This window comes from Paroedura picta, chromosome 8, assembly GCF_049243985.1.
Source record: "Paroedura picta isolate Pp20150507F chromosome 8, Ppicta_v3.0, whole genome shotgun sequence".
NCBI lineage: Eukaryota > Metazoa > Chordata > Lepidosauria > Squamata > Gekkonidae > Paroedura > Paroedura picta.
This window is the reverse complement of record NC_135376.1, coordinates 94328734-94340933: the sequence shown is the minus strand read 5'-3', so window position 1 is coordinate 94340933 and position 12200 is coordinate 94328734. Positions and strand designations below refer to the sequence as shown.

At 45.3% G+C, this 12200-nt stretch overlaps 1 long non-coding RNA gene across 2 annotated transcripts in view; it reads right to left on the bottom strand.

Annotated features, from left to right (window-relative positions):
* LOC143842705 (uncharacterized) overlaps window positions 1-12200 on the bottom strand; it is a 43507-nt gene that overhangs the window by 16635 nt on the left and 14672 nt on the right. The gene's annotated exons all lie outside the window — the stretch shown is intronic.

Below are 12200 nucleotides of genomic sequence, written 5' to 3'. Positions count from 1 at the left end.
TAGAGTAAACAGAATTAAAATACAAACACCTATTATTAAGTACACATTAAGGTGATTAAAAACAACATTAATTAAGAAGGGGAATGAGGTTGAATGCAGAACTGCGAGGAATTGGTTGCCATGTAATCTCCCCCCAAGAAGAGTCTCCAGTCTGATTTTACCTTCACATATCTGAAGACATGACTCTGGACAGCTCACCTGTAACCACCGTGCCACAGTTCCCAAAGATCAGTCCTCTCCCCCACTCAACGAACATTCCAAACCACAGGTTCTTTACATCTATCTCTCCACACCCACACCCTCATTTGTCACACCACCACAACCTCCCACACAACACACATATTCAATCTCTTGCCCTTACAGACTGGACAACCCCTCCCCTTACTCTTCCCACTGCCAATCTCTCTCTATCTTAACCACTCTCTTCCTTTCTACCTCCATCTCTCTTTGCTATTTCCCCACCCCTCCTGCTAGCACCTGTTATATCAGCTACAATGGGCTTTAATTCTAGTATATATATATATATTATTATTATTTCAGACGTGGAGCACACAATCAAAAATCAAAGTAGTCAAGAACCTCCATTCTGTGTAAACCTCATGTGTAAACCAAGTTCAAAAATAGTTCAGTGTGCATATAGCTTATTTGACCACTGATGAAGATCCATTTGGTTGAAACTAATCTGATCTACTGTTATACCATGTGCAACCACTGAGACTGTACATGCATAGATTGTGATTTATGTTTTAATGTTGTTTTTAATCTTCCTAATGTGTACTTAATAGTATTTTTATTTTAATAGATATGTGCTGCTCAATCTTTGAGCTCCAACATGCCAACAAGCCATAGTAGGATGAAAAAAACAGAAGGGAGGGAGGGAGGGGGAAGGAAGGAAGGAATTGAAATATGTGTGCATCTAAGAAAGAATAGCAGCAATAGCAAAAACTAGTGCTGCCAACTCCTCATAGAAAATTTCCTGGAAAATGTAGGATTGGATCCTGAGGTGGCCAGAGTTTTGGAAGATAAAGAAGCTTAGCTGGGTATAATTACATTGATCATGTGCTCCAGAACAACCATTCACTTCCAAGGAACTGATCTTTGCCATCTGAAGATCAGTTGAAATTCCAGGGGATTCCTGGGTTACCAGGTTGGTAACCCAAAGCAAGGACTGGGAGAGCTTTTGAGACATGTCTTAGGGAAATCTGACTACTTGCACCTTCATACACTGTTCACATCTGCTGGCGTCCAATGCTCTTTTTGCTAAAACTAAAAGCAGAATGGTTTATCAGAGGATGCATAACCGTCCCATTAACTCCTTATTGAAAACCAGTAATTATTTTTACGTTTCCCTTGCATCTCAGCCAGGAAAAGTGTTGCTAAGTTGTTATTAATTTTGAAAGTGCTTTCAGATTTTACAGCTTCAGGCTTACATCTGAAGTATTTGTTTTATCATCTCTCATTTTTAATTGAATGCGATTATCTCCGCTGCGGCAACAAGTAAAGTTTCTTATTAGATTTACCGGCTGGATCCATCTATTATTCATTCTGCTCCATCAGCACTCAGTGCTCCGTGGGCCATTCCATATCCCACCTTTCCTCTCAGAGATTCAAACTGGCATCTCTCGGTTAAAGGTGAGAGAGAAAAAATGGATCCATGTGAAGACGTTGTGCTTATTTCAGGGCAATTCTGGATAGACCAGCCGGTAATAAGAGACCTTCATTCTGTTATTGCTTCTATCCCCAGTTTGTTGAGTTACTTACTGGAGCTCCCAGGCTGCTAATAAGTTAGCTGATAGACAAAATATGTTAGCTGATGGACCTCCCAAAGCTGCCATTTCCTCCATGGAAACTGATCTGTATGGCCCAGAGACCAGTTATGATTCCAGATCTCCAGATTCCACCTGGAACTTGACAACTGCAGTGTTTAAGATATCCAGGCAAAGAAAGCAGGGAACTCAAGACAGTTATAAAAACATCAACCCTGGCAGTCTGATGCAATCAAGAAATCCAGTGGCCTAATTATCCATAACATCTATGTGAAAGACGGTACAGGGTAAGTTAAATATCCTGAAGATATTTATGTCTCAGTCAAGAATCTAATTAAACATGATTTCACTGCAAACATTAGGAGTTTTCCATCTAACAGAAGTCATGTTTCAGGAAGCCAGCCTGGAGGGCAGAATTTAGTCCCAGGGAACTTGGTTTTCAAGGGTCAATGTAACCCTCAAGGTATGAAGTACCTTGGGGCTTCTGATGGAACCATGAAGAAGGAATACCTATAGAGATAGTAAACTTGTACCAGAACTGCAGACGGTAAATAATCCTGCCTTTTATCCCATAGTCTTCTAACATTATCTGTGCCAGCTTTTCCCACTAAGATATTTTTTCTTTCTTGTCTTCCAGGGTAGAAAGATACCTGAAAGCCTTACCAAAAGCTCATTATGAATCTGAACAATTCTGGAACAGAGTTGTTGACAGTGCCGTAACTGGGCTGGAGAGGAGCTCTGTTGTTGTGAGTGCCTCTGAAACTAGCTGTGAGGTCAAGGATGGTCATCAGTGTCAAAGAGGTCAGGGTTGCTGTACAGTGGCAGGCAATGGCAGATCCTCTCCTACTTATGGGCTGGTTGGTGGGGTCTGGTGAGCTGCTGCTGAAGCACAGTGCTGGATCAGGAGAGAGGCCTTGAATTGTAACAGCTGCTACGTACAGTTTCTGACTGGAACTAGCTCCCTGCAGCCACAGGGCTGCACTGAAAGGAATGGCCATTGGCAGGGTCATGAACAAGCCATGAGTCAAAACCCAGAGGATTAGCAGAGCCCGGAGAGTCCAGAGAGCAAATCAGAAATCAGAGCCATGTAAACATTATGCCAGCAAGGAGGAATCAAGGTCAAGGTCATGGTTACCAGTCCAATCAGGAGTAAAAGCAGACTTTCTCAGGAGCAACACAAGTTGTTCCCACACAGTATCCTTTCCATCCAAGGCTTAAATCAGGCTTGCAGTCCTGCATGGGAACACTTCACTTTCAGAGTTGTCTGCACAGCACTAGTTTTGTAGGCATGCTGCTTTGCATCTATCATGTAAAGCAACACTAAGCCTCTGACACCAGCATTGGCTCCCAGGAGGAGACTCTGAGGTGCTCTCCATTTTGGAGGCTGTAAGATTCTCAGAAGCCTTGCTACTTGTTCCTGGTTGACCCAGGTGCTGATAAGCACGACTTGAAATAGCTGGCCCTTCTTCATTTTCTGGGCTAGCTGTCTCAGCTTCCTTTGCAGGCAATGCCATGTTCTCATCAGAGGACCTGTCCGTGCTTCCAGGTGGGACCATAAAACTTTAACCATTTCTACATGAGGAATATGTTCCTGGACAGCCTTCAAATGTTGGTGGCTTTTAGAACCCCCTCTTCATGACGTCACCTGCATCTTAAGGCTGTCCAGTGGCCAGGATGAGATTCAGCCATTTTTAAAGTGTGATGCGGTAAATCCAGGTAAGTGGATTTACCACCCTCTATTGTGCGTCCCAATCATGAACAACCAGGGATGACCATACGGAGGGGGGAACACATGATAGCATTGTTTCCCCCTCACACCCACCTTCCCCTCTCCATTTCCTGCTCTGAGAAATGTTTTTTTTTAATGATGCTGTATGCAGAGCAACATGTATGCGCCTCCACATACACAAGAACTGGCAGGGCACAAGTTTCTGCTGGGAGTGGGCTGCAGCAATCTTTTTTTTAATGTTGCCATAAGCAGAGCAATGTGTGTGAGCCTCCATGTATACAAGACACTGCAGGGCACAGGCTTCTGTTGGGGGTGGCACACTCTGCTGCACACTGCTTGGCCTGGTGACACAGCACCTCTTGGCTCTCATAGCTTCAAACTTGGGACAGCAGCCTCACCTCCATCACAGTTTATTGTGGGGAGAGGAAAGGGAAGTCAATTGTAAGCCGCCTAGAGACTCCATCAGGTAGAGAAAAGCAGCATATAAGAACCAATTCTTCAATAATATCAGGGCTCTCTCAGTCTCACCTCTCAAAGGGTGTCTGTTGTGGGGAGAGGAAAGGGAAGGCGAATGTAAGCCGCTCTGAGACTCCTTCGGGGAGAGAAAAGCAGCATATAATAATCAACTCTTCTTCTTCTTCTTCTTCTTCTTCTTCTTCTTCTTCTTCTTCTTCTTCTTCAGTAATATCAGGGCTCTCTCACCCTCACCTCCCTCACAGAGTGTTCGTTGTGGGGAGAGGAAAGGGAAGTCGATTGTAAGCCGCTTTGAGACTCCTTTGGGTAGAGAAAAGCAGCATATAAGAACCAACTCTTCTTCTTCAGTGATATCAGGGCTCTCTCAACCTCACCTCCCTCACAGGGTGTCTGTTGTGGGGAGAGGAAAGGGAAGGCAACTGTAAGCCACTTTGAGACTCCTTCGGGTAGAAAAAAGTGGCACCTAAGAACCAACTCTTCTTATTTTTTCTGTGGTCTAGGAGTGGTGCGGGGAGGGTGGATGGTGGGTGTGTGTTCACCTTGCATCTTAAAGAATGTATTAGGCAGACCTTCTGTACATGGCTCCCAAACTTGAGTGATTTGTCAATGACTGCTTTGAGGAATTTGCAGAAAGCAGAGCATAGGTTTCTTGGTGTGGAAGACCCTTGTATTTCACTAGGTCTGCTAGGTGTGTGGTGCTATTCCAGGTACCTGCCAACTGGCTCCTTTGTCACATGAAGAGGAAAATTTGAGTGAGTCACATGTAGAGTGAGGCATAGGCTCTTGCGCTGGTAGAACCTATATAAACATAATTTTTGTCACTGGAGAATGAGGCTCATCTGTGCCTTTAAATTGCTTTGTCTGAACTGATTGATTTATGAGAGTCTCCCCCTGCTGCCATGTGTCTTTTTCCAGTATTGTTTTGCCTCATCTTTCACACACTGGTACGTTAAATACAACCACCGGAGTCACTCTTGAAGTGCCTACTGCTCACAATTACTTCCCGGGCAAATTCCCCATAATAGAGATATAATTTTATCTGCCGGCTCCAGAGCCATGTTTCATTTTCTCATTCCCTCCCAAGTGCTTCCCAGGAAGTGATGAGTTTGGTCGGTATTTACTGATATGTGAGAAATGAACTTTTCAGTTTGCCGGCTGGAATTGGCTCCGTTGCCAGGGGCTGGAGAGAGTGATTAGTGTCCCAACAGAGACACAAGGCTTATGCCTGACCCTGCCTTGGCGTTTCTTGTACCTTCCTGTTCCCTGATCCATCAAAGCAGCTGAGCTGACTTTTTCACACTTAGAGTGGCCCAGGCTGCCTGCATGCAATTTGCCAAGGTCCTGAGAAATCTCCCTTCAGAAAATGGATGCCCAAAGAAATATCAGTGTGGCCTGATGCTGTATTGCAGGGGGAATCAAACTGCGGCTCTCCAGATGTCCATGGACTACAATTCCCAGGAGCCCCCTGCCAGCGAATGCTGACAGAGGCTCCTGGGATTTGTAGTCCATGGACATCTGGAGGGCTGCAGTTTGACTACCCCTGCTGTATTGGGACTTTCTCAGCTTCGTAGAGAGACACTGTCTCCTCTGAGAGAGCAAGTAAAACAGCTGCAGAAATTGATGCTGGGTATGGGAACACTCCTCAGGAAGTACAGAACTGAACACCCTGAAGTAGGGTTAGCGACTCTGGCTTGGGAAATTTCTGGTGATTTGGGGGGACAATTTGGGGACAGCACAGCTGGGGAAGGAACGGAGCTCATCGGGGATGTAATGCCAGTCTAGATTATCAAATGACCTTGTTTGGATTATCAGATCTTGGAAGCTAAGCAGGGTTGGTGCTGTTTAGTAGAATCATGGGATCATAGGATCATGGAAAGGGATCACTAGTTATCTAGTCTAACCCCCCTGCACAAATCAGGAACTCACAATTACCTGACTACCCACAGTGGCCCCAATTTCATGCCCAAATGATCCCCCTCCACCAAAAACCTCCAGAATCCAGCCTGGCCTGTAGGGAATTCACCTACCATCCCAGGGGCCTCAGCAATTCCCTGGGTATGCAAGGAAGGGCCAAAGAGACAAACACTGCTATGTCCCTTCCTGCCCACCCACTTACAATCTGCCTAAATTCATAAGATCAGCATTTCAGTCAGATGACTATCTAGCCTCTGCTTAAAAACTTCCAAAGAAGGAGAACCCAACACTTCCCAAGGAACCTGTTCCCCTGAGGAACGGCTCTTACTGTCAGGAACTTCTTCTGGATGTTTAGACAAAAATTACCATATATATTTGAATATAAGCCGACCCGCATATAAGCTGAGGCACCTAATTTTACCTGGGCAAACATATTGACTTGCATATAAGCCGAGGGTGGGAAACGCTCCATCATCACAGGCTCTCCCATCCAGTCTCCCCCCCAACATATACAGAAAAGTCAATAGGATGAATATCTGCTGGGTTTTGTACCCCACTTTTCTCTTACCGAAGGAGTCTCAAAACGGCTTACAATCACCTTCCCTTTCTCTCTTGATGCCAGACACCCTGATAGAGCTCTGACAGAACTGCTCTGTGAGAACAGCTCTGGCAGGAGAACCAAACAGTGCCCCCCAGGCCAGAAAACCAGAGCAGAGCAACAGTACCCAACGTTGGCAACCTACTACAACAAGTGCAACAGCTACAAAACTGGGAGAATGGACAACTCTAACTACAACTACAGTGCCCCCCCAGAACAAAGCACTGAAATAAAGAACTGTAAAACTGAACACTGAAAGAAAGAACTGTAAAAATAAACTTTTAAAAGAAACACAACCCCAAGAAGAAAATGCAAACAATGCTGCCTCTCAGATAAAAGAAGATAAAAGCCCGATGCACGGGCGCGACCGATGCGTGGGCGTGGCCTGCGCGGGCCGCGGACCGCGCCCAGATGCCCTGCCGGTCCCCAACCTCAGAAAGGTTGGGGACCACTGTCCTATATGACAGCCCTTCAAGTATTTGAAGATGGTTATCATATTGCCTCTTTGTCTTCTTCTCCCTAGGCTAAACAGACCAAGCTCCCTCAACCTTTCCTCATAGGACTTGGTCTCCAAACCCATCACCATCTTTGTTGCCCTCCTCTGGACATGCTCGAGTTTGTCTACATCTTTCTTCAGTTGTGGTGCCCAAAACTGAACACAGTGCTCCAAGTGAGGACTAACCAGAGCAGATGTGAGACTACCAAGGAAGCCCAGGGTTGCCACACAGAGGCAGGTAATGGCAAACCACCTTTGAGGAACTCTTGCCTAGCCAAGCTGGACTGCCCTGGCTAATACTTGAATGGAAGACGACCAAGGAGGTTCTGGGCCACTACACAGTGGCAGGTTATGGGAAAGCACCTCTGTTCATCTCTTGCCTGGGAAAACCCTACAGGCTGGCCATCAGTTGTCTATGACTTTATGGCACTTCCACCACCAGTGTGGACTTGCACAAACACTAAACATACTTTAGAAAAACTGCAGGGTTGGTTTGTAATCTCTGACTGACTGGCTGGCTTAGTTATGATTTATTTAATCAACTAATAACAAAGCCCATTTTAAAAATGGGCTTTGGAAGGGGCGACTGGCAGGAGGGCGTGAGAGGGTGGCCGCTGCTCCCTTTGGCCCGCAAAGCGGACTCTCCTCTCCTCTCACCGGCGCTTCCCGGGCTAAAGGAAGTGGAAAGGTGTCCCCCCTGCCAGCGGCAGTGACAGGGCTTTGCAGTCCACAGGAAGGCTACAAACTCTCCCCGACTCCCTCCCTGCAGGAGCGTACTGCGGGCCGCCAAGCCCTGTCACTGCCTCTCTCCTCGTGGGCAACAATGGAGGCCGCAGCCACAAGGCTTCTAGCAGGCAATGAGGGTGGGAGCTGGAAGGGGAGGGCCAATCAGGGTGGACCTGGATGGACAGGGCCCTGGACAGTCTCCTCCCCGGAGGCTGTTTCCCAAATATATAAGGGAGCAAAATAGTATTAAGGATTCGGTTGTGGAATGGCATTCAGCAGTGGTGGGAACTAGAACTTCCATCTGGTTTTCTGAGGATACACGGGCATAGAATGCAGCCTGTTGCTTTGTCCTGTATTTCTTGAAGGAACAGGAAATGACTGGAGAAACTGGCTTGAGGAGCTCACAATGGATTGGCTGAAGTTAAATCCAGCTAAGATGAAGGCGCTGTTGCTGAGTCAGCTGTTGCTGAGCCAGCATGCCTCAGGTGAGTCAGTACAACTCCCAGCTCTTCACAGAGTCTAACTGACAGGTTCAGCTATCATCAAGAGCGTATGAAAGTCCAGATCACAAATGATGCCTGCCAGACCTTCTACCATTTTTGCCAGGCACGGCAACTAGCACCTGACCTGTTGGCATGTGACCTATCCACTGTGATCCACTAGACTACTGTAACTCACTCCATGCAGGGCTGTCCTTGAAATTGCTACGGAAACTTCGACTGGTCCAAAATCCAATGGAGAGCACACATTTAACCTGTGCTTTCCCAACTGCACTGGTCCAGACTGAAGGCTGAATGAGGTTCAAGGTTTCGGTTCTTACGTTCAAAGCCCTAAATGGTCTTGGACCAGCCTACCTGCAGGACTGCCTCTTCCACTATGTTCTCCAATGAATGTTAAGATCTAGTGAACAAGACCTGTTCAGAATCCCCAGCCCCAAATTGATTTCAGCCCTTGCCCTGCTTGTTGGAATACTCTACCTGTGAAATCTAGGCCTTGCAGGACTTTAAACAGTTTTGCAGGACTTGCAGGATGGACCTGTTGCACCAGTTCTATGGTTGAGGTCTTGAAAATAACATTTTAAAATCTGCTGGCCTCCCTGTCTAGAAATCCACTTAAACAGTTCATTTTATATGATTCCCCCTCTCCCTCCAGGGAGAAGGAAGCACTCTGTGCAATTCATTAATGTAATATTAAATTAATCAATATTTGAGAATGTTAAATGATTAAACTTTATTTCTATGCCTATCGCATCTGTGATTGATGTGTTCTACTCGAGTCCTTGGGAAGGGCACAATACAAATAGAAAAATAAATAAAATACTGGCACAGATCTCACCCATTTTGTACTTGTACCCCTTTTGAAAAGGGGGCTTTCCCAAAACAGCTCCCTAGCCCTAGACAGTGACTGGGCTTATACCTGGACCTCCATCAGCCAAGTGTTACTAGAGCAAGGTCTAGCAATTGTTTTTGAGCCTGCAGGTGCCTTTGGAAATTTTGACACTGGATGGTGGGTGCAACCACAAAAATAGTTGTTACAGGAGGTGGAGTTAATGACAAAATGGCTGCCACAGAAGGCAAGGCCAACTACCAATATTTGGGGAGTGTGATCATGCACAACTCTTCAAGAAATAAATTCAGAGTCCAGTAGCACCTTTAAGAAGCTTTTCAATATTTTTGGCAGAAGCTCTATTGGACAGGATGTCTTTTACAAATAAAAAAAGCATTTAACAATGCTTTCTTATCTGCATGCAACTATACTGCATGAGTGAATGAGATCCTTGTGTTGCACAGCCAATCAGATCTCCAGAGGCCAAAGGAGCCCTGTTGACCAAAAACCACATCCAGCCTGTCCACTTTCTACAAACCATTTTGCATGTTCCTGGAAAGGTATTGTGGACGCCAAGGGCCCCACTGCCTCACCCTGCAGACCCCTAATAGAATGTCATGGGTGAAGGTCTTTGCCTGCCCCTCTACCAGCATAGCAGGGAAGATTGTGTATAGATATCCTTATGACCTCTCTGCTAATGTATGTTTTATACTGCTGGTCCATGACCATAATCAATGATTGATTGACTGACAGACTGATTGATTGATTGCTACCAGTATAACAACTTCTCCACTCATGATTCATATCCAGGACGTCCCTGGGGTTGTTGCTGTACTTGGCACTTCTGATGGTACTTTGGAAGGAAAGAACAGTCAGGGAGATGCCAAAGCAATCTCTTAAGCTTGAATCTCATTACATGGGTAGGACAAACCAGTGGGAGTTGATGGTGGCCAGCATTCTCCCTGAGATATTCAGCAGTTCTCAGACCATTAAGCTTGTTAACATAATTGACCCCCGTAGAGAATGCACAGTCACTTTCATTTATATCCAAGCAAACATCCTGTGAGGCAGCAAACAGAAAATTAGGGCCCCCCAACAGCCAGCTGGAGCAGCAAAAGAGAATGGACTCTAGGGAATAATGCATTCACACAGGCAGTCAGGAAATCTAACAAGGGGAGATCTCCAGAGCGATTGCCTCGGGTTAGTTTACTGTCTGAAGAAATCATCTCTGTCCCAAAGTCTGTTCCAGAGTGCGAGTCTTTAATTGCATCGAGCCAGGATTTAATTTGCAATGAAAGGAGGGGAGGCATAAAACACTCTCCCCACCCCCCTCACCATGTTCTTCTTCTCTTATGCAAGACTTTGCAGGTGTCAAATGCCAAGCTTTTAAGGAATTGGACGATCTAAGGGGATTATACAGCCAGGTTGAAGGGGGGGGAGCAGGTTGCCATTACTCTGTTTTCACACTTGTAAGACAATGTTACATTCCAATAACATTTGAAAGAGACAATTCCTTTTAGAGGGATATAAAATGTGAGTCTAAATTATGGCTGACTGGCGAATTACAGGAGATTGCCATTTTCATTCTGTTTTCCAGGCTACTGCACCGTTGATTTGAAAGGCTCCCAGACCTGATATTCAACCTTTAAAATCATTTTTTTTAACGTTGTGTTAGCTACCAATAGAAGCTTTTTTCCTGGCCTATTCTTTATCCACCCCCCCCCCACACACACACACCTTTTACATAGAAGCCCCAATCCATTACTAAATATCATTCAAATCAGTGGGAAGTTCTTCTCAAAGCCGTGGGACTTCAGTTAGCTGTAAATTGGTTTCTGTGGGGCTGGATCAGAATTAGCATAAGCTGGTTTGGGGCCAGTATTTTCATTCCATCAAAGGGTCATTTAATTTATTGATGGAGTGTGCCAACAAGCATCAAGTGCTAGGGATAATTTGGAAGATTTCAACTCTGCCATCATTTTTCACCCCAAATTCTCATTTCCATCTTGCTTCTGCCTGGTGGGTGTTCAGCCTGTGGTTCTTTCCTTTAATACTCATGCCAAATGCCATTCTGTAAAATGTATGCATCTGCAGCATTTTAGGGCAGCCACCACTATTATTATAACACATGTTATAATTATATGTGTAAATTGTGTATAAAACCTATACCATATGCATACTGAATATGACCTGATCTATAAAGCTAACGAGGGATCCAAAAAGAGTGTCAAATATAAATTAGGGATGGGCACAAACTGGGAAAATACAGTTCCTGATGGTTTGTGGTATGCCCAGTTCTCAGACCAGAAACTGTTACAAACTTTTAGAAGCTAAACAAGCTAGTTTGGTTTGTGATGCAGGAGAGCAGACTCCTGGAATGCTAGAGGCACAGGGGATCTCTGGCTGTCTCTCCTCTACCTGCCCTCCAAGTTTGGTGGGAATTGGGTTTACAGGGTCCAAGTTACAGCCACCCAAATAAGGTACCCCATCCTCATCTCCCATGGAGGGAAAAACAGCAAAAAAAGGATAAGGGCGATAGAAGCCTGGCCGAATAGAATCAAAGTTGCACATCATCTCTGCAGTAGAAACTAGAAACATTTTTAGCAGAACCAGTGGAACTACAAACCCAACACGACTAAGGCCAAGCCAGACAATCCCTGCAATAGAACCTGGGGGGGGGGGGGGGACTTTTGCAATCCCAGTAGAACCAGTGAAATGTGCCATCAAAGAGAGCCCAGTAGAATCCCGTAGAATGCCAGCTCAACAGGCCTCAACAAGCACATAATCCCTTTCCAATCTAAGGTTTGCAAGGCCAGTACAACTCATTCAGTTTACAGAATGCCCAGCAGAAACCAGTGCCATTGTAGCAATACAAGAGAACTAATGTAAAACCAAAGAATCACTGCAGTACAAATGAAGAGGGGATTTTTTCCCTCAGGCCCAGTACAATCAGTTCAATGTACAGTAAATCCAACAGAACCCAATGCCACTAGTATTGAAAACTTAAAAGGACTGATCACACAATCACAAGGAATCCAAGCAATGGGAGTTTGCAAGCTCTATGCAAAACAATGGAAAATGAACACAAGGAAATCCCATCAAAGGGGAAGGGGAAAACCCTCCTGAAACCAACATGACTTTTTAGAAACTGATAAGAGTGTTTCCAAGGTC